The 23,857-nt window shown below is 44.3% G+C and overlaps 1 non-coding gene across 1 annotated transcript; it reads left to right on the forward strand.

Annotated features, from left to right (window-relative positions):
- The first annotated feature begins 16,583 nt into the window (after nucleotides 1-16,583).
- On the forward strand, nucleotides 16,584-16,721 carry LOC114809935. The gene has a single exon (XR_003757706.1). It is a non-coding gene; the product is annotated as a small nucleolar RNA SNORA7 (small nucleolar RNA).
- The last annotated feature ends 7,136 nt before the right edge of the window (nucleotides 16,722-23,857 follow it).

Here is a 23,857-nt window from a genome sequence, read left to right on the forward strand (position 1 = left end):
CTTCATATCTCATTTCCTCCCCGTTGACTCTGCCCGAGATCCCTCAGACTCCCAGTGCCAGACCACTGAGGTGTTCCAGGCAGGCAGGAAGGAGTGTACAGATCTGCTTTCCTCAGCCATGGGGAACCACCTCATTTTCTTCTTAAATCAAAGGCCCAGATAATAGTAATACTGATAATGCTGGTATTTGTTAAGCGCTTACTGTGTGCCAGGCATCGTACTAAGTGCTGGGGTGGATACAAGCAAATCGGAATGGACACAGTCCCTGTCCCACGTGGGGCTCACCGTCTCGTTTCCCGTTTTACAGATGAGGTAACTGAGGCACAGAGATGTTGAGTGACTTGCTCAAGGTCACACAGCAGACAAGGGCAGAGCTGGGATTAGAACCCAAGACCCTCTGACTCCAAAGCCTGCATTCTACCCACTATGCCAGGCTGCTTCGCAGGTGGCACCCAACCCAGCCCAGGGTTTCAGGGGGTCAATGGGATGATGAGAGGAGGGTCCCTACCTCCCCACCTTCTCTGAGTTCCCCTTTTCCCTCTGCTCCCTCTAGCCCCCCTTCACCTCTCTGCAGCTAAACCCTCTTCTCCCCCCCTTTCCCTCTGCTCCTCCCCCTCTCCCGTCCCATCCCCTCAGCACTGTACTCGTCCGCTCAACTTATACATCTTCATTACCCTATTTATTTTGTTAATGAGATGTACATCACCTTGATTCTATTTATTTGCTATTGTTTTAATGAGATGTTCATCCCCTCGATTCTATTTATTGCTATTGTGCTTGTCTGTTCATCTCCCCCGATTAGACCGTAAGCCCCTCAAAGGGCAGGGACTGTCTCTATCTGTTGCCGACCTGTACATTCCAAGCGCTTAGTACAGTGCTCTGCACATAGTAAGCGCTCAATAAATACTATTGAATGAATGAATGAACCTCCAAACTTGAGGGAGAAACCCACCCCCCCAAGCAGTTTCTCAGTTGGCAGAAATCAGATAATGAAGCTCTCTCTTCCTGGAAAATTGGGAAAGAGAAGGAAAGAAAAGGGGACTGAAGGAGTAAGGAAGGAGCATCTATCTTAATTTAATAATAATGATAATATTTACTTTGGTTTTCGTTAAGTGCTTAATATGTGGCAAGTGCTTAGAATGTGAGCCCCAAGCGGGACAGGGACTGTGCCCAACCTAATTAGCTTGGAGCTCCCCCAGTGCTCAGAGCAGTGCTTGGCACATAGTAAACACAGCAAATATCATTAAGAAAAATCACTGTAGTAGATAATCAGGTCTCACATGGGGCTCACAGTCTAAGTAGGAGGGAAATCATCTTGCAGATGAGAGAACTGTGGAACAGAGAAGTTAAGGGGCCTGCACAAGGTCCCACAGCAGACAGGTGGTGGAGGGAGGAATTAGAACCCAGCTCCTCTGACTCCCAGGCCCGTGTTCGTTCCACTAGGCCCCACTGCTTCCTCTACCTGGATTTCAACTGGATGGTTTGCTCACAGTCGTCAACCACGCGGCATTCAAGTCACCTCATAGATCGATTTTTTTCGAGCTAAAGACCTCTGGGGGTTTTTCGAGTCGAAGTGAATTTCGTATTGTGTTAACTCATTATAAACTGCATATTTGACAAAGAATATTTCCTACCCGGTGATTCATCGATCAGTCATTAATCAAGATTATTTAATTCTAACCCCTCATTTTAATGACCTACATGATTCAGTCGTTCCACGCATGATGAAACTTGCCCCTTTCCCCTCAGAAGTGTACTCTTTGTAGTAGATACTCAGGAATTCTTTAAAAAGAGGGAAAAATATAATCTTCCACAGAGACCCAGAAATAAATCAAGATTTCATACTAGAACTTCCCCTCATTTTATTTGCAGAGGCTTAAGAAATTGTTGTTCTCGGGGATGAGATTTAAGGGCAGAATTTCCTCTGCAGCCTTCTGCATGGCTGACTAATGGAACTCCGCTACAGCAGCGTTGGTTCCTTCAGGCCCGCACCCCACAGGGAGTTAATTCTGTTGTATTATACTCTCCCGAGCACTTAGTACAGTGCTCTGCACATAGTCAATGCTCAATAAATATGACTGATTGATTATTGGAGAAGTAGCATGACTGAGTCGATAGAGCACAGGCCTGGGAGTTAGAAGGACCTGGGTTCTAATCTCCCATCTGCCACTTTTCTGCTGGGTGACCTTGGGCAAATCACTTCACTTCTCTGTATCTCACTTACCTCATCTGTAAAATGGGGATGAAAAACTGTGAGGCCCATGCACTACATGAACTGTGTCCAACCCATCTTCTATTTACCTCATCGCTTAGTACAGTGTCCGGCACACAGGAAGTGTTTAACTAATACCATTAAAAAAAATGAAGTTCTCCCAGGGAAACAGGTACCAGCAAATGACAACTCCCCTGGGAGCGTCTCTAGGACTTTGGATGTTGTTCCCAGTTCCCCAAGTTGGAAGGGTTTCCTGGAGGAATATAAATGTGCCATATACAAATAAAGACTAAAAAAAGGTCAGCTCGCAAATATGGCCTTTGATATTTTTACTTCGTATTTACAAGGAAAGGTCATTCCATCTACTTTCAATTCTACAATTTTGATTCATCCCAAGGTGTTGCTTCATTATGAATGTTTCTCTGACCATTCCAGGAACTCCAATTTTTTCACGGGTTTAGGACAGGTTTCCTCATTTGTAAAATGGGGATTGAATCCTTCTCCCACCAATTTAGCCTGTGAGCCCGACGTGGGACAGGGACTGTGTCCAACCTGATTGGCATGTATCTGCCTGAGTGCTTAGGACAGTGCTTGGCACAGAGTAAGTGCTTAACAAGTACCACTTTTAGGAAAAGAAGAATGCCATGGCTGCAAGTGAATGGCTTCCTTAGAATGTAGAGTGGCTCCATTTGCTCATCCTGATCCAGGGCATCAACGTTGCTTCCCTTCCTCCCTGGCAGTGGATGTGGAAAATGGGAACATTGTTGGGAAAAGCTAGTTGAACTGGAAACCCCACATTATCATTGTCAACCACAGAAGAACATGGCCAAAGAAGGAGTGTGGCCTAGTGGATAGAGCACGGGCCTGGGAGTCAGAAGGACCTGGGTTCTAAGACTGGCTCTACCACATCTTCTGTGTGACCTTGGGTAAGTCACTTCCCTTCCCTCTGTGTCTGAGTTACCTCATCTGTAAAATGGGGATTAAGACTGTGAGCTCCATGTGGGACAGGGACTCCATCCAACCTGATTTGATGTATCCACGGCAGCGATGAGTACAGTGCCTGGTACATAGTAAGCACTAACAAATACTATATTACTATTGTTAGGGGATAGAGTACAGACCTGGGAGTTAGAAAGACTCAGATTTTGATTCTGGCTCCACCATTGGTCTGCTAGGTGACTTTGGGTAGGTCACTTAACTTCTCTGAGCCTCATTTCCCTCATCTGTAAAATGGGGATTGAGACTGTGAGCACCATTTGGAACATGGGCTGTGTCCAACCTGATTATCTTATATCTACCCCAGGGTTAGTACAGGGCCTGGCGCTGAGTAAACACTAAATACCAAAAACACAAGAAAAGAAAAACGGAAGCAGAAGTGATTATAACAGTCACTACTGTGCTCAACCCTCCATGGTAATAGTGGTCGGGCTAGCACTCTTTTCACTTCCTTCTTTTCCTTTCGAGTACTTTTGGGCCCTTCTCTCTTCATCCCTCTCTACTCTCTCCACTCCCTTCTCGGCCCATCCCCTTTTAGGCTCTGTCCCCTGGGAGGGCTGCCCCAACCTGCTTAAATGGACAGAATTTTGGTCAATTTTTACTAGAAGGCACTTGGCCTAGTGAAAACAGCACAGGCCTGGGATTCAGAGGACGTGACTTCTAATCCTACCTCCAATGTGATCACGGGCAAGCATTAGAGAAGCAGCAGGGCGTAGTGGATAGAGCCCAGTCTGGGAATCAGAAGGTCATGGGTTCTAATTTCGGCTCCACCACTCGTCTGCAGTTTGACCGCGGGCAAGCCACTTCACTTCTCTGGGCCTCGGTTACCTCATCTGTAAAATGGGGATTGAGACTTTGAGTCCCACGTGGGACAAGGGACTGTGTCCAACCGATTTGCTTGTACCCACCCCAGGGCTTAGTACTGTGCCGAGCACATAGTAAGCGCTTAATAAAATGCCATAATTATTATTTAACTTCTCTGGGCTCACGTTTCCTCCTCTGTAAAATGGGGATTCAAAACCTGCTATCTTTCCTATTTAGACCCTAAACTGTGTGTTTGACTTGATTAACCTGTATCTACTCTAGCGCTTAGGATAGTGCATGGCTCATAGTAAACGGTGAGCAAATACCACAGTCATTATTAGGGAGATCATCTCTTCCTTCCCCAAACCATTCTGCTCTACTATCCATGTTGCTAACAAGAGGACAGCTCAATTTATTTTGCACTAAATGACCAGTTCACACCCAGAAGAATGCAGCCTTCTCACGGTAAAATCCTACATATTCCTCATCAGTGGCGTTTACTGTGTGCTTTTTACATGCAGAACACTCTACTAAGCACTTGGAAGAGTTCAATACAACAGTTGGCAGGCATGTCCTGAAGCTGGGAATAAAATGGAGTTTCTGGCATTATCAGGGAAACATTCATAATGAAAAAACACCTTGGGATGATGCGAAATCTTGACGTTCTGGGGGAAGGTGGGGTTATTTTGACGCCTTTCTTAATCATAAGAAATGAAAGTGGATGGAATGACCTATTCATGTAAATGGAAAATAAAAATATAAAAGGTCATATGCACAAACTGACCTTTTTATAGTCTTTATTGTATATGCCACATTTATATTTCTCCAGGAAACCCTTCCAACTTGAAGAACTGGCTGGGATCAGCATCTAAAATCTCAGAGACACTCACTGCGGAGTTGCCCTGTGCCAGTATCTGTGGCCTGGGAGAACTCAATCAATCAGTCAATGGTATTTATTGAGCATTTATTACGTGCTGAGCACTGTATTAAGTGCTTAGGAGAGTACAATACAACAGAATTAACTCCCTTGAGTGCGGTTCTGGATGAATCAATGCAGAGTTCTTTTTGTTGGAGGACGGGAGGCTGCAGAGGAATTTCTGACCTAAAATCTCCCCTCCCGTAGAGTAACACTGCGTATGCTGCTGCCTAAGCCTTCCTTGACTACAGCCCGAAACCTGACACCCCAGGGTCCTGGGTTCTAGGAGTCACACACCTCCAGATGAGCGGGACTCTGGAGAGCTGCTGATGTGCGGGTGGCAGGGGGAAGAGAGAGCAAGGGGGGACCATGATTTGGAAGCAATCTGCCCTAGTGGAAAGAGCTAGAGATCTGGGAGTCTCAGGATCTGGGTTCTAATTCCCCTTGCTTGCTGTGTGACCCAGGACAAATCATTCATTCAGTCAATCATATTTATTAAGCGCTTACTGTGTGCAGAGCACTGTACTAAGCACTTGGAAAACTACAATACAACAATAAACAGTGACATTCCCTGCCCACAGTGAACTCACAATCCTGGCTCTGCCACTTATCAGCCGTGTGACTTTGGGCAAGTCACTTCACTTCTCTGCGCCTCAGTTACCTCATCTGGAAAATAGGGATTGAGACTGTGAGCCTCACGTGGGACAACCTGATGACCTTGTATCTACCCCAGCGCTTAGAACAGTGCTTGGCACATAGTAAGCGCTTAACAAATACCAAATTTATTATTATTATTAGAGCAGGGGAGACAGACATCAATGTAAATAGATAAAACTACAGATATGTACATAAGTGCTCACTTACTGCTCTGTCCCTTAGTTTCCTCATCTGTAAAATGGGGAATTAAATACCTCTCCTCCCTCCCCCTTAGACTGAGAGCTCCAGGGGGACAGGGACTGTGTCCAACCTGGTTATCTCAAAATGATCAATGATTTTTATTGAGTGCTTCTTGTGTGCAGGGCACTGTACTAAATACTTGGGAGAGTACACTATAGTAGTGTTGGTAGACATGCTCCCTGCCCCCAAGGAGCTTAGAGTCTAGAGGGGGAGACAGACATTGATAAAAATAAATAAATTGTGGATATGGACATCTACTCCAACTCTTAGTACAGTTCTCGACACATAATAAATCTTCAACAGATACCCAAATTATTAATCTGATTATTACTGGGAGTTTACTCTCATCCTTAGCCTCCTACCCGGCATGGTAGGAGGATATGGCAACCTGCTTTCCAGGCAGAACTGTGTCCGTAAGGCTGAACCTGCAAACCGATGGGCTACAACTAGTGTGAAGCAGCGTGGCTTAGTGGAAAGAGCCTGGGCTTGGGAGTCAGAAGTCATGGGTTCTAATCCCGGCTCCACCACTTGTCAGCTGTGTGATTTTGGGCAAATCACTTAACTTCTCTGTGCCTCAGTTACCTCATCTGTAAAATGTATATTAAGACTGTGAGCCCCACGTGGGACAACCTGAGAACCTTGTATCTACCTCAGTGCTTAGAATGGTGCTTGACACATAGTAAGCGCTTTTCATTTGAGAAGCAGCGTGGCTTAGTGGAAAAAGCCCGGGCTTGGGACTCAGAGGTCGTGGGTTCTAACACCCGCTCCACCACTTGTCTCCTGTGTGACCTTGGAGAAGTCACTTAACTTCTCTGTGCCTCAGTTGCCTCATCTGTAAAATGGGGATTGAGACTCTGAGCCCCACATGGGGCAATCTGATTACCTTGTATCTACCCCAGCGCTTAGAACAGTGCTTGAGACATAACAAGCATTTAACAAATACCATAATAATAATAATTGTTACTGATCAGTCTGAAGAAAATAATGCCCAACTGAACTCTGTGATGGATTCAAACAACCGTCAAAAGGGAAGCAGCATTGTCTAGTGGACAGAGCTAGGGCCTGGAGGTCAGAAGGATCTGGGTTCTAATCCTGGCTCCCTTGCCTTATTGACCTTGTGCAAGTCATTTCACTCACTTCTCTGGGGCTCCATTACCTTATCTGTAAAATAGAGATTAAAATGTGAGCTCCATATGGGCCATGGACTGTGTCTAGCCTGATTAGCTTGTATCTATCCCAGTACTTCAAAAACTTCCTGGCACATAGTAAGAGTTTAACACATACCATTTTAAAAAATGATTTTTATTGAGCACTAACTTTGTGGAGAGCACTGTACTAAACTCTTGGGAGAATGCACTACAACAGAGTTGGTAGACACCTTCATCCAATCATATTTATTGAAGGTTTACAATGTGCAGAGAGCTGCACTAAGCTCTTGGGAGAGTACGCTATAACACTACCCACCAATATTTACTCTGCAAAATATCCAGAGGTGCAGTAATAAAGAAATAGATGGACTAAATCAAGATGCCCTATTTATTTTGCTAATGAGATGTACATCACCTTGATTCTATTTATTTGCTGTTGTTTTAATGAGATGTTCATCCCCTTGATCCTATTTATTGCCATTGTTCTTGTCTGTCCGTCTCCCCCGATTAGACCGTAAGCCCGTCAAAGGGCAGGGACTGTCTCTGTCTGTTACCGATTTGTACATTCCAAGCGCTTAGTACAGTGCTCTGCACTTAGTAAGCACGCAATAAATACTATTGAATGAATGAATGAATGAATGAAACCCTCAAATCGTAGGTGATGATAATGAGCAAGCTTCGGACCAACCCGAGAAATTGAAGTTCTGGTTATTGTACGTAGGCCCGCCACAGATGACATTCATTCATTCTTCCATTCGATCTATTTATTGAGCGCTTACTGTGTGCTAAGCACTGTACTAAGCACCTAGCACTGTACTAATAGCCAGCTTCTGGAGGAGTTCCGTAAAAGGCAATTATTAAGGCACCAGTGACGCCATTAAAAGTCACGGTAACGACATGTAAAAGTATGCCACTAATAAAATGGACCACTCCAGAGTATCTCTTAAGGGGCTAAAAAAGAACCTGAAGATTTCGAGAAGGTGAATGGAAGGTAAATGCGATTCTGATTTGTCGAAGGTCATTTTTTAGTTTGCTTGGTGTGATTCGTATACTGTGATTGATCTTTTTGTATCCAAATGCCTGATTCATAGGGTGTTGGCTTTAGAATATTACATGTCCAAACTACAGTATAATGCGATGATTCGCAACCTGGCAGGTGCGAAGAGTAGCTCAAAAGTTGACAATTAAGTCTCTTGTCTCCTTGTCAACGTTCTCTCCCGTCTTCGGTCTGTACTATATGCTGAAACTCAGATCAGCTTTCTAAAATTCATTTGGCATCTCTCCACGACTCAGAAACTTTCAGTGATCGACTACCCAATTCCCTCTACATCAAACAGAAACTTCTGACCGTTGACTTTGAGAGATTCTTCTCCTTCTGGATAAACAACAAGAGGTTGGCAAATGGGTGGTCTCCAGGGGTGGAGAGAGGGAAGAGGGGGTGAACTGCAGCTGAGGGGCCAGGACCTTATTCCCACCCTCCCTCCTCCCACTAGCTCAGGTCCCTCTTTGCTAGGATAGAAATTGATCTACAGTGGAGTTAAAATAGTTTAAAAGCCAACTCTGAAACAATCAGATGACAGTCAATTGGTCCAACATGAAGATTGCTTTAGAGGAATGAATGAATCAAATGTATTTATTCATTCACTCATTCAATCGTATTTATTGAGCGCTTACTGTGTGCAGAGCACTGTATTAAGCGCTTGGGAAGTACAATTCAGCAAGGAGATGCAAACCAGAATGTCTGGATTAAAAAGGGAGTTGGAAGTGAGGATGTGGAAATAGCATTTGCATACAATTCCAGGAGTTTGGGGAGGAGCGAGAGCAGGAAAATGGGATGATAGCTGGAGACTGAGAGAAAACGTCTTCTATATAGGGGAGACAGAAATGTTTGAAGTCAGGAAGAATTGATCAATCAATTGTACTTACTGAGCACTTAGTGTGTGCAGAATACTGTACTAAGCACTTGAGAGAACAGACTATGACAGTTGTTAGAAACGTTCCCTGCTCACAAGGAGCTTCCAGGGTGGAGGGGGAGACAGATTAAGATAAGTAAATAAATTATAGATATGTACGTAAGTGCTGTGGGGTTGAGGGTGGGGTGAGTAAAGAGTGAAAATCCAAGAAGCAGAAGGGAGTGGGAGAAGAAAGAAGAGAAAGGAGTCACTACAGAGTGAGCAATTTAAAATGGAGATTATGGAGGGAATAAAAATGTGGGAGTAAGTGGTTTTGGATGGTGAGAAGGAAAGGGAGCAGAGACCTAAGTAAAGTGGATAGATTTTCAAAACTCGATGAGAGAAAAGAAACAGCTGGGAATGGTGAGTGAGTGACTGTATGTGAGGGAGGGAGTTGGGAAAGTGAGGTGTGAACCTTGGGAAGGTCACTAATAATGGTTTCACGGTTTTTCAGGTACTGTGATCCTCTCAAGCAAATCTTCTTACTGTGTCTCACTCTCTACTCTCTCTTCTCCAGCCCACTGCTCATGGCCTTCCACTTTCAGGGACCTCTCTTCTCCAAATCGGTCAGACCACAACTTTCCTCATCTTCAAAACCTCCTGAAAATCCACTTTCTCAGGAGGCCTTCCCCAACTAATTTCCACCACCCCAACCCAAGTAAATATCACCGCTCTCAACATTATTTAGAAGCAGCATGGCATAGTCGATGCAGCAACCCGTAGTAGAAGCAGCATGGCGTAGTGGATAGAGCACGGGCCTGGGAGTCGGAAGGACATGACTTCTAATCCCACTCTGCCCCTATCTGCTGTGTGACCCTGGGCAAGTCACTTCACTTCTCTGTTGCTCATTTACCTCATTTGTAAAATGGAGATTGAGAATGTGAGCCTCACATGGGACAGGGACTGTGTCCAACCTGATTTGCTTGCATCCACCCCAGCGCTTAATACAGTACCTGGCACATAACAAATCCTATAATTATTATTATTTAAGCACACGTCAATTTATATACTCCATTTATCCACATACGTTTTCTATATTGTTTTCAAGAACAAATGTATCTATAACTTTCCTCCTGCTTTCTTCTTCAGTGTAAACCAAAAGGAGTCCTAAGATAGAGAAGCACTTGCTTTATGAATTTGCTCTCTGCAGTGCGATTATGCAAATAAATTTCAGAAATAAGGTACCCCACCTATCTTCTCAGGAAATCACCTTCCTTCTCACAATGGAAGTGAGACCCGAGTAAAAGTGGAGTATTGAATGATACGGGAGTGTGGACAGTGAGGTGAGATATAATTTTATTACAGCTCTCTTCCTCTTTAACTGCTCGGAGGGGGAGTGGAAAGAAAGGCGATAACTGCTAGACTAGTTCTTCTTGTAGGGATGCTGGTGTCTTCTAATATTGTGTATCAATGACACATCTACTTATCCTTTTAATTTTTAATTCTAGTTTTGTGCAAATCAACTGAATTACCCTACCTCACTCCAAAGCCTGTGCTTCTGAGTCTAAACCTTGTAAGAGGACTTTTGGGGAAATACACCCTCCTAACCCCGCCATGCAATCCTCCTCCTGCTCCTCCCCTAGGCTGGATAAAATATGCCTTGATTAGTAATAGATGGCAATTTGACCTAGTTAGGGTAATTAGGTTCTAATCCCAGCTCCACCATTTGTCAGCTGGGTGTCCTTGGGCAAGTCACTCAACTTCTCTGTGCCCCAATTTCCTCAGCTATAAAATGAGGATTAAATGCTATTTTCTCCATTTTAGACTTTGAGCCCCATGTCGGACAGGGACTGGGTCCAACCTGATTATCTTGTATCTATCTCAGAACTTAGTACGGTGTCTGGCACAGAGTAAGCGCTTAACAAATACCGTAAAACGATTATAGATTTTATATACGAAGATGAAACCAGAAGTTGAAAAAAGGTGCAAATACCATGCACTGAGAAAAACTGGCTGTTTAATAGCAAAGAACTGATGAAAGCACCTTAATTTGCAAACTCAAAGTAGGTAAGGAGAAGACTAGCGAAGCAAAGTCATCTCGACCATTTAGTCTGCTGTAATAATTTTTGAATATTTATTCCCTTCGCTCTTGGACTGCTAACCCCACTCCCTCTTAGACTAAATCTTATCCCACTCCGAGAACTGACTTATTTATTCAGTAATATTGATTCATTAGGAGCAAAGTACTATACTCGGCACTTGAGAGAACACAATATAAATAAAAGATCTGATCTCTGTTCTCAAGGAACTACAAACCAATGGAGAATAATAACAATAATGGTATTTGTTAAATGCTTACTATGTGCCAAGCACTGTTCTAAGGAAGACAGTCAGACATACACTGTATATATGTCTTAACAGAGAAGTGACTTGCCCACAGTCATGCAATTGACAAGTGGCAGAGCTGCGATTTGAACCCTTGACCTCTGACTCCCAAGCCCGGGCTCTTTCCACTGAGGCACGCCGCTTCTCGCACTGAGGTAGATACAAGCTAATCAGGTTATATACAGTCCCTGTTTCCCTTGGGCTCACAGTATTAATCCCTATTTTACAGAGGGGGTAACTGAGGCACCGCAGCGTGGCTTCGTGGCAAGAGCACGGGCTTGGAAGTCAGAGGTCATGGGTTCTAATCCTGGCTCTGCCACTTGTCAGCTGTGTGACTTTGGGCAAGTCACTTCACTTCTCCGTGCCTCAGTTACCTCATCTGTAAAATGGGGATCAAGACTGTGAGCCCCACGTGGGACAGTCTGATTATCTTGTATCTACCCCAGTGCTTAGATTGACTGAACGAGTGTGGCAGAGCCGGAATTACAATGCAGGTCCTCTGACTCTCAGGCCTGTGCTGTTTCCACAAGGCCACGCTGCTTCTCGAGGAAGCAGTTTCTCTTGTTATATAGTCCTCTCCCAAGTGCTTGGCGCAGTGCTCGGCACACAGTAAGGACTCAGTAAATACGACTGATTGATCGATGCTGTGAAGAAAATCTCAGACAATGCTACATTCCAGCTGAAAACTGGGAGTCAACAGTAGACCAGTATGGCACACTGCCATCAAGAGAGGAGGGACTCTTTTTGAGCAGAAACTTCTTAAGGATTTTGAGACAATGACACAAAAGGGAAAACACTGTCAAGGGTGCAAACCACAGGTTTAAGCTCTAAAATGGTGCAGTGATGTTCAATATTCTTTATAATAATAATGTTGGTATTTGTTGAGTGCTTACTATGTGCCGAGCACCATTTTAACTGCTGGTGTAGATGCAGGGGAATCAGGTTGCCCGACATGAGGCTCACAGCCTTAATCTCCATTTTACAGATGAGGGAACTGAGGCACCGAGAAGCGAGTGACTTGCCCAAAGTCACACAGCTGACAGGTGGCGGGGCCGGGATTCGAACCCATGACCTCTGACTCCCAAGCCCGGGCTCTTTCCACTGAGCCACGCTGCTTAGAGAGGTAGAAGTGGGCAAGGTGATTGACTGCTTTAAAGCTGATGGTGAGGCGTTTCTGTTTGATATGGAGGAGGATGAGCCAACACTGGAGTTTTTTTGAGGAGTGGGGAAAGGTGGACTGAATGGTTTTGTAGGAAAATGAACCGGGCAGCAGAGTGTAGTATGGACTGGAGTGGGGAGAGACAGGAGGCAGGGAGGCCAGCAGGGAGTCTGATACAACAATCGAGGCAGGATAGGCGAAGTGCTTGGATTCATCTGGTAGCAGTTTGGTTGGAGAGGAAAGGGAAGATTTTAACAGTCTGTGAAGGCCGAACCTAGAGGATTTAGTGATAGATTGAGTATGTATGGTGTCCTTAAATGTTTCTCCTGTCCACCTTGTTTGCTAATTCCCAAATTCAACTCCCATGCTGTCATCCATCCTCCTCAGTAGTTTACCCAGTAGAGTAGTGTTGTGGTGATCGAGGCTACAAAAACTTCATTCGAGTATTTGGTTGTTTGTGATCCTGTCCTCAATTCTGAGGTTGAGAAACAGCACGGCCTAGTGAGTTGAGCCCGGTCCTGGGAGTCAAAATGACCCGGGTTCTAATCCCAACTCCCTCACTTTTCTGTTGGGTGACCTTGGACAAGTCACTTCACTTTTCTGGGCCTCAGTTCCCTCATCTATAAAATTCATTCATTCAATAGTATTTGAGCGCTTACTATGTGCAGAGCACTGTACTAAGCGCTTGGAATGTACAAATCGGCAACAGAGACAGTCCCTGCCCATTGATGGACTTACAGTAATATGGGGATTAAGACCGTGAAAACCATGTGGGCCATGGATGATGTCCAACCTGATTAGCTTGTATCAACCGTAGCACTTAGTATTGTGCCTGTCACATAGTAGGCGCTTAACCAATACCATAAACAAAAAAGTACAGACAGTAAGAGATGCTGATGTCATCATTCCAGGAGTCAGACACTGGGGTCTGTGAGGTAATAATAACAATAATAATGTTGGCGTTTGTTAAGCGCTTACTATGTGCAGAGCACTGTTCTAAGTGCTGGGGGAGATACAGGGTCATCAGGTTGTCCCACATGAGGCTCACAGTCTTAATCCCCATTTTACAGATGAGGTAAATGAAGCAGAGAAAAGTGAAGTGACTTGCCCACAGTCACACAGCTGACAAGTGGCAGAGCCGGGATTCAAACCAATGACCTCTGACCAATGATCTCTCTCCACTGAGCCACGTGAGGTGTTTAGGTCTCAGAGCTGTAGAGAAAATTGGGTGGCAAGTCAGCTCGGAGGACCTAAAGTGGGATCTGGAGCCTGATATACTAATAACAATAATAATAATGATATTTTTTAAGCACTTACTATGTGCCAGGCTCCGTTCTAAGCGCTGGAATAGATACAAGATAGTTGGGTTGGAGACATGCCCTGTCCCACATCGGGCTCACTGTCTCAACCCCCATTTTACAGATGAGGGAGTTGAGGCACGGAGAAGTGAAGTGACTCACCCAAGATCAAACAGCAGTCAAGCAGCGGAGTGGGGATTGGAACCTATGATCTTCTGACTTCCAGGCCCGTGCTCTATCCACTAAGCCATAATAATAATAATGGAACTTGTTAGGCACTTACTATGCGGCAAGCAGGTGTATTAAGCTCTAGGCTAGATACAAGATAATCAGTTTGCACACGGTTCATGTCCCACAAGATGGTCATGATCCAAGTAGGAGGAAGTAGGAAGCTCACTGTGGTCAGGGACCGCTTTTACCAACTCTGCTATATTATACTCACCCAAGCGCTTAGCTCAGGGCTCTGCATACAGTAAGTGCTCAATAAATATGATTTATTGATCGACTGATAGGATTTAATCCCCATTTTACGCATCAGAAAATTGAGGCACAGAGAAGTTGAGTGATTTGACTAAGGTCACACAGCATACATGTGGCAGAGCTGGGATTGGATCCTATATTTTCTGAGTCCCAGGCCACATTACTTTCCATGCTATCATCACACTCTACACTACACAGGGAAGCAGTGTGGCTCAGTGGAAAGAGCCTGGGCTTCGGAGTCAGAGGTCATGGGTTCGACTCCCGGCTCTGCCACTTGTCAGCTGTGTGACTGTGGGCGAGTCACTTCACTTCTCTGTGCCTCAGTTACCTCATTTATAAAATGGGGATTAACTGTGAGCCTCATGTGGGACAACCTGATGACCCTGTATCTCCCCCAGCACTTAGAACAGTGCTCTGCACATAGTAAGCGCTTAACAAATACCAACACTATCATTACCTCACCCCATAAGTGTTAAGGAAGAATTTCTGTGGGGATATTACTTCAGTTGGTGGAATTTAATCCTGGATTTCTTCCTGGAGGAGCCTGGTAATCAGAAGAATTTTTTAATATGGAAAATTCTAGTTTGGCCGATTAGAAGCGGGAGTGAGTTCCAGGTACCGCATCTCTTAAAAATGGATTGAGTGGAGAAGAACCACGGTCTAGTGTAAAGAGCCCCAGCCAGGAATTTGAATAACTTGGATTGTAGTCCCGGCTCCACAACATACCTGCTGTGTGACCTTGGGCAAGTCATTTTATTCATTCAATAATATTAATTGAGTGCTTACTATGTGCAGAGCACTGTTCTAAGTGCTTGGAATGTACAATTCGGCAACAGATAACTTTACTTCTCTGTGCCTGATTTCCCTCATCTGTGGAATAGGGATTCAATATTTGTTCTTCCTCGGACTTAGACTGTGAGCCCCATGTGGGACCTGATTATCTTGTATCTACCCCAGTGCTCAGTACAGTGCTTGGCACACAGTAAGAGCTTCACAAATGCCACAGTTAATATTATTATCCCCCCCTTCTATAATGTAACCCCGTTGGGTAGGGATAGTCTCTATTGCCAAATTGTACTTTCCAAGTGCTTAGTACAGTGCTCTGCACAGACTAAACGTTCAATAAATACAATTGAATGAATGAATTATCATTATTATCATGATCATTTTTAAAAAGTAAACTGAATTTGGACCATTAGCTTTAACCGACTTTCTCTATCCTGAAAATAAGGATTACATTTTGCTCTCAACTGGATTAAAGAAGAGAAAAAGGAGTATAGAGAGACCAGTCGGCCTGATGTAGAGATTGGTCATTAGATTAGATTATTTTGAGTCCAGCCTTTCCCACCGGCTGAGGATGGCTCAGTGGAAAGAGCATGGGCTTTGGAGTCAGAGGTCATGAGTTCGAATCCCAGCTCTGCCACTTGTCAGCTGTGTGACTGTGGGCAAGTCACTTCACTTCTCTGGCCCTCAGTTACCTCATGTGTAAAATGGGGATTAAGACTGTGAGCCCCATGTGGGACAACCTGATTCCCCCGTGTCTCCCCCAGCGCTTAGAACAGTGCTCTGCACATAGTAAGCGCTTAACAAATACCAACATTATTATTATTATCGGCTCCCAATAATCGCATGGGCTTTGGAGTCAGGGCTCATGAGTTCGAATCCCAGCTCTGCCACTTGTCGGCTGTGTGACTGTGGGCAAGTCACTTAACTTCTCTGTGCCTCAGTTCCCTCAACTGTAAAATGGGGATTAAGACTGTGAGCCCCACGTGGGACAACCTGATTCCCCTATGTCTACCCCAGTGCTTAGAACAGTGCTCGGCACATAGTAAGCGCTTAACAAATACCAACATTATTATTATCATTATTAGTCTTGCAGTGGTTTTTGAATTTCTGGGATCCTTGTTTAGAAAGCTACAGGCAAGGTGCCCTCAAATTTCCAAAAGTAGTTCCAGACATGGGCCAATTGGCTACCCAGAGTCAAAAAACAGGGCCGGAGACACAGAGATACCACAGAAACCAAGATCTTACAGGGACCCAGATATTCCATGCCTGGATTTCAAAATCATACTAATGAGAACACTCTTAAGCATAAGTGTAGAAAGGCATGGAATCTGAGAGAGTGAGGACTAATAATTGACAAAGATTTCCAAATTTGTTCTTTGCCAATTATAGCGCTAATTGAATTACATTGCCTAAAGAGCACTTATTTGCTGCCATTATATGAAATTTTAATGATAGGTTTTGCATTTAGTATTTACAATTGTCAGTAGTTGCTATTGTGGTTATGAGAAGACTGTTCAATCATTCCAAAACACTGTCTCTTGGATAGAACTCATTTTTTCATTGAACACATGCCTGCATTTTTTCGAAAGCAGTTTTGTAGGTAATAATACCCCCCCTCAGGAGCGCACCTGGAGAGTTTCCAGGACTCTACTAGTCTCGGTTATGGGAAGGAGAGTCAAGCAGAGGCCTACCCATTCCATTTCTAGCTTGGCCAGTGGCTAGCGAATGGCAGACAATCTGCTACAAGTCAAAACTCACATGCACTGGGCAGCACCAGCAGTAAGGGAGAGAGTCGAGTCTGGAGACTCCAACTGACTGCATGGAAAAAGGCTATGGTAATCCACTTCTTTATTTTTACCAAGATAGCGCTCTGAAGCAGCGTGGCTCAGTGGAACGAGCCCAGACTTGGGAGTCAGAGGTCGTGGGTATGAATCCCTTGGCAGCTGTGTGACTGTGGTCAAGTCACTTCACTTCTCTGTGCCTCAGTTCCCTCATCTGTCAAATGGGGATTAAGACTGTGAGCCTCACGTGGGACAACCTAATGACTCTGTATCTACCCCAGTGCTTAGAACAGTGCTCTGCACATAGTAAGCGCTTAACAAATACCAACAATATTATTATTATTATTATTACCACTAGAACGATTGCAGATGGAGGTGGGGCGTTCTGGGAGAGATGTGTCCATGGCGTCGCTGTGGGTCGGGGATGACTCAACAACATGAGACAAGACAAGTTAATAATAGGGAAAAGTGAATTATTTCATTATGTATGTTTAAGCTTCAAGAAATAAACCCTACACTCAAACGGTTTGCAGTAAGTGATGGATTAGTACACACATAAAGAAAAGAAAACTTCAGGGAGAATGAAATATGAAAGATAATTATACCAGGGCTCAGAGGCAGTTGCCTTCCGGCTTCACTGTGGATAAACAGGGGAAATGTGCTTAACATGCAACCTCACTCACCAAAGATAGTTTTAAAATTTAGGAAGCAGCATGGCCTATTGGAAAAAGCACAGGCCTGGGAGTCAGAGGACCTGAGTTCTAATCCCCTCTCTGCCACATGCCTACTGTGTGATCAAGGGCAAATCACGTAAGTTCTCCATATCTCAGGTCTCTTCTCTGCAAAATGGGGATTCAATTCCTATTCTCCTTGGTACTTAGACTCCATGTGGACCTGAATCTCTTGTATTAACCCCAGCGCTTAGTACGGTGCTTGGCACATGATAAGCGCTTAGCAAATACCACATGTACTATTATTATTATTATTATTTAGGAAGGCACTCAAACACCACTGAATATATTTGATCAAGGACTGAGATTTTGAAGATTTTGCTGACCTCCAGTAGTAGTAATAGCACAGTAATAATAGAAGTAGTAATTGAGTAACTACTTGGTGTGATGCGCTGTATTAGGTGGTTCATTCATTCATTCAATTGCATTTACCGAGCGTCTACTGTGTGCAGAGCACTGTTCTATGCGCTTGGGAGAGTACAATAAACACAAAACTGTCACATTCCCTGCCCACAATGAGCTTAGAGTGTAGAGGGAGTTTACAGTCTAGAGTTGGTCTAAGGTGATCAATGGACAACTAGCTGAAAGGAAGGTAGTAAGCTATCTTCAGTTCCTAACCATTCCCTAAAGCTAATGACTTCATGGACAAAAGCCCAGTTCTGGAGCAGGGAAAGAGGCAACATGCTCTACTCGGTTCTCCCCTTTCTCACTACAACCCATCCCACACACTTTGTTCCTCTAATGCTAACCTTCTCACTATCTCTTGCGAGATGAGCCCACAACAAGCTGAATTCTACTTTCCAAGCGATTAGTACAGTGCTCTGCACACAGTAAATGCTCCAAGTGCTGAGTGCAGTGCCCTTCACATAGTAAGTGCTCAATAAATACTACTGAATGAATGAACAAGCTGCCTTTTTAGTGACTGTGATCCCGTGAACAACAAGGAAGAGACTCGCACTGTTGGGCTCTACCTGAGACAGGTGATTGCTGGTTTGTGGGAGTGGAGCATGGAGGGAAGTGTAGCTTTCTCTCCCTGTTCTACCCACTTTTGGGCCTGGACCAATCATTGACTGCATGTAGGGCCACAGCTGCCATGCCTAAGGCAGATAAAAAGCAGCCCCTTTGAAGGGTAAGAGGGTACTTGGAGGTTCAGGAGCACTTTGAGAGTAACAAGAGAGCAGCAGAAGGCAGCTGTACTTGGAATCAGAAGTAAGAAGCATCTCCTTTGACTACAGACTGGTATTGGACCCTTGGGTTGTAGAGTGAGGGAGGGAGTGTATGTATGTGTTACTCCCTTGCACGTTGGTAAAACTAAAAAACTTTTCATAGTAACCTTGGTGATCAGAGGTGTGGTTTGACGTCTATGTGTCACTGACGCTCCCCCAGCCCAGGAAGGTCTTGGGAGGAATGAGGTGGAGGCCCATATTACCTTGATCTTGTCAATAATGCCGCTGACCCCTCACCCCTGTCCCGCCTCTGTCCTGGAATACCTTTCCCCCTCATATCAAACAGGCAGTTAATAATAATGTTGGCATTTGTTAAGCACTTACTATGTGCAGAGCACTGTTCTAAGCGCTGAGGGAGATACAGGGGAATCAGGTTGTCCCATGTGAGGCTCCCAATCTTCATCCCCATTTTACAGATGAGGTCACTGAGGCCCAGAGAAGTTAAGTGACTTGCCCACAGTCACACAGCTGACAAGTGGCAGAGGTGGGATTACTCACCTCCCACCCACCTCAAAGCCTTATTGAAGGCACATCTCGAAGAGGCCTTGCTTGTTTAAGCCCTCCTTTCCTCTTCTCCTATTCCCTTCTGCCTCACTCTGACTTGCTCCCTTTATTCATCCTCCCTCCCACCCCTACAGCACTTAGGTACATAGCGGTTGTTTATCTGTATTAATGTCCATCTCACCCTCTATACTGCAAGCTTGTTGTGAGCTGGGAATATGTCCGTTGAACTCTCCCAAGCACTTAGTACAGTGTTCTGCATGTGGTAAGTGCTCAGTATATGCAAATGAATAAATGACAGGATTTGTTGACAGCTTAAATATGTGGGTTGAGCAAGTGAGATGAGTAGAGGATAATGAGAGATAATGTCAATTTACAGGCTTGTGAGAGGGAGGATGAGGGTGTTGTCTCCAGGACTCTCCCTGTTTCCAGCTCTCTTCTCTGCTTCTCCACCCCCGTGGGATCATCCTTCTAAAATGGCATTTAGGATAAATCTCTTCATTCCTCAAAAATATCCAGTGGTCACCTATTTCTTCCCACATTAAAACAGAAACTCTTGTCCACTGGTCTCACAGCACTTTACCAGCTGTCTCCCTCTGAGTGATCAGCTCTCTCCCTCTGCTACACTGCTTATTTTCCTGGGTGCCTCACTTTCAACTCTCTCATCTCCAGACTTCACTCTCGACCTTTCTCCTGCCTGGAACTCCCTCTCCCTTCAAATCACCAGGACCATATTCATTCATTCAATTACATTTACGGAGCACTTACTGTGCTCAGAGCACTGTATTAAGAACTTGGGAGAATACCAGACAACAGTAAACAGACACATTCCCTACTCTCAATAAGCTTATTATTCAGAGGGGTGGAGACAGACATTAATATAAATAAATGAATTACAGATACGTATATAAGTGCTAGGGAGGTGGGGAGACAAAGGGAACATGTCAGGGGGATGCAGAAGGGAGTGGGAGAAGGGGAAATGTGTGAGTGTGGGGGGCTTAGCCAGGGAAGGCCTCTTGGAGATGTGCCTGCAATAAGGCTTTGAAGAGGGGGAGAGTCATTGTCAGATCTGAGGAGGGAGGGGGTTTTGAAACCGGCCTGAGATGTTCACAGTCACCTGATCAGAGCAAGCCAAACTGACTCCATTTTGGAAAGGCCTGCCATCTCTTCTGTTATCCTGGAATTGTTGCAAGCTTTTAGTTTATGGGTAACGAAGGACTTGTAGGCCACATCTTGCAGGTATGAGCCGAAGTTGCACTTAGCAGGGACTAAACACCTCAGCCAAATTCCCCGAAACCTTCCCCGCCTGCCATTTCCACAGAAGTGAAGTGACTTGCCCAAGGTCACACAGCAGGCAAGCGGTGGAGCCAGAATTAGAACCCTGGTACTTTTGACTCCCGGGCCTGTGCTCTAACCACTAGGTCATACTGCTTCCCAGGTTGTGTCAGTCCAATAGTCATCCTTAGTCCTTACGCTTACTATTTTACTTCTCCAGAACTGCCACTGGAGCACTTGCGTATCACTCTTGCTCTTGGGTACCCCTCCCACCCTCCACAAACCATAGCACGCATGGCCTAGTGGATAGGTCATGGCCCTGGGAGTCAGAAGGACCTGGGTTTTATTTCTGGGTCTGCTACATGTCTGCTCTGTGACCTTGAGTGAGTTACTTCACTTCTCTGTGCCTCAGCTACATCTGTAAAATGGAGATTAAGACTGTGAGCCTCATGTGAGACGGGGCCGTGTCCAACCTGATTAGCCTATATTTACCCTAGCTTGACACATAGCAAGTGTTTAGCATTATTATTATCTATCTTTATAGTCTATTGGGTCCTTTTATGTGTAATTTATTTTAGGACGGGGATCACATCTACTAATTCTATTCTAAGTGCTTAGTACAGTGCTCTGCAAACAGTAGACAATAAATACTTCATGTTCACTTATATTTATTAAATATTCTGCCACACTCCCATTATCAATGGTGGTAGCTTTATTCACTCTCCTCCTCTTGCTATTTATAAATAATTTGTCTGCTTGCTTCCCATATTAGATTTATATTTCATGGGGCAGGGTATTCCTTGAGGTGAATTTCAAGTGCTCTGCCCACAATAGGCATTCAATGAATGCCTTTTTATTAAAATGGTATTTGTAAGATACTTCTTACGGGCCTAGATGCAACATAATCAGGTTGGACACTTTCCCTGTCCCACACAGGGCACAGTCTTAATCCCCAATTTACAGCTGAGGTAACTGAGGCACAGAGAAGTTAAGTGACTTGCCCGAAGTTAAACAGCAGACAAGGGGTGAAGTCAGGGATAAAAACTAGCTCCTCTGATGGCCAGGCCCATGCTCTTTCTAGTAAGCCATGCAGCTTCGTTTGACTGATGCTCGGTTTCTCCCGTGTCCACTCGTAGTTGTGTGGGTTCGTGCCACTCGATGCTTAGAGCAAAAACCTTGAAAATCTGACCTCTCCTTCAAAAGCCCAGCTCTTCCACACAGCACTGAGTCGGGAAAAGACAATTTTGTAAAGCATTCTGTGTCAGGGTGTCGGATTCGATAGTCTATGTGCTACTAAATGGCACTCAATAAAACACGCGGGTGAGAGAATATGTTCTCTATTTTCTGTACGACCTGAGAGCCATGTATACCCTCTGGGCATATAAGAAAGGTACAGTCTGTGAAAGTTCTGCCTCCAAATCCAGTCATTAAGTCCTTTCTTGCTTGGTTGCAGCATCTGTTGGAAATCATGCTTTTCAAAACATTGTCTCTCATCTGGGACAATTTGCTGTGCTTTTTAAGGACTCCACCAGACCTACTTTAGGTTACCTGATTAGAGAAGACCATGGCTGCATTTCACAATTTAGGTGGGGGATTTTTCTTTTTTTATGGTATTTAAGCTTATGCTATGTACCAGGCACTGTACCAAGCTCTGGAGTAGATGCATAGACTATGTCCATGATCAGATTGGACACGTCCAGGTTCCACATGGGGCTCAGTCTTAATCCCTATCTTTCATTCCATCATATTAATTGAGTGCTTGCTGTGGGCAGAGCACTGTACAAAGACACATTCCTTGTTCACGACAAGCTTACAGTCTAGGGGGTGAGTCAGACATTAATATAAATAAATTCCAGATAAAATAAACTACAGATAGAAAATTACAGTTGAGGTGACTGAGGTGCAGAGAAGTAAAATGACTTGGGCAGGGTCACACAGCAGACGTGGCATTTTGACCATTATGTTAGGACTCCTGTTGATCTGCACTTTTTCTTGCTCTCAAGTTCATCCTACTCCCTGTGTCTTGTTCCTTCTAAATACTTCTTGTCTACCCACATCTTTCCTCTTACCAGAAACTCCCTCTCCCTTCTAATCCACTGAATCCTCCCTCCAACGATAGTGGCTTTCCCCAGTTGAGTTTTCTACTTCCCCTCCACTACTCCTATCCTCCCAGCTATCATCTCAGCACTTTTGGATCAGCTACAGAATGCTCTGCACATAGTAAGCCCTGAGATCAGCTACAGAGTGCTAAGTATTGTGCTCCATATATAGTAAGTGCTCAATCAATCATATTTATTGAGCACTTACTCTGTGCAGAACACTGTACTAAGCACTTGGAAGAGTACAATAAAGCAATGTAACAGACACATTCTCTGCTCAATAAATATCATCTATTGATTGTCTCTACCATTTTGTACTCACATATACTGGTAGCACTTTTGAACAAACTGACATTATTATTTAAGGACTTACTCATCCATGCACCCATCTTTCAATTCTCTTCTCCATCCTGTCATTTATTTTGTTTCTGTCTCCCCCTTAGGCTTGGAAACTCCTTGAGGGCAGGGATTATGCCTTGTCCTTCCTTTCCATCCTCGTCAGCACTTATTATAGATCTCAGCCTACCTCAGTAATCAATAAATAGTATCGGCTGATTTATTAGTTCTTATTTGCAATACCGGTTATGGTGTTTAACTGTGCAAAATACTAAATTCGGTTTTGCATTTAAATGAATTTAACTTTCAACTGTTTTATTACTGACCAAAAATCAAAATAGGTAAGTGTTTTTCAGACTCTTCTGGCCAAGGTTATAATCAGTGTGAGAAGAGCAGTGGGTTGTAAAACGATTTGCCTGTGTGTAGTTTGTTACTTAATAGACTCTCCTCTATTTCCCTTCCCCACTTCAACTCCACAGTGCATTAGCATTTGCTCTGTCAGACTGCTTCCCTGGAGAAAGATATTTGATCCCTTCACTTGACACTTTTTTGTGATACACTGGCAAGCAGCTTGATGAAATCCTAGTGGAATCTCTCCACCTCTTTCCTTCTTTGGAAATCTACCCTGACTTTTTTCTTTTTCCAGATGTAGTGTTATTCAATACCCACAGTCTGCAAGATCTATTTTACAATGAGACCTGATTTGTTGGTCTATCACTTTCACCTTCCTACATATTTCTTGTCTTATACCTCGGTGAAAATGATGTCCCTGAGGAGGAAAGAGATGGTTATGAGTGGGTAGATTAATCCTTCTCCATGATCACAGACCCCACCTTTTGTCTGCCATCTTGCACAACGTGGGGCTGGTCACAGGAAAATTGGGAGAGAGTGTGGATGACTCACTGCAACCCAACAACACTACTGGAAAAAAAAAT

This window comes from Ornithorhynchus anatinus, chromosome 2 (genome assembly GCF_004115215.2).
Source record: "Ornithorhynchus anatinus isolate Pmale09 chromosome 2, mOrnAna1.pri.v4, whole genome shotgun sequence".
NCBI lineage: Eukaryota > Metazoa > Chordata > Mammalia > Monotremata > Ornithorhynchidae > Ornithorhynchus > Ornithorhynchus anatinus.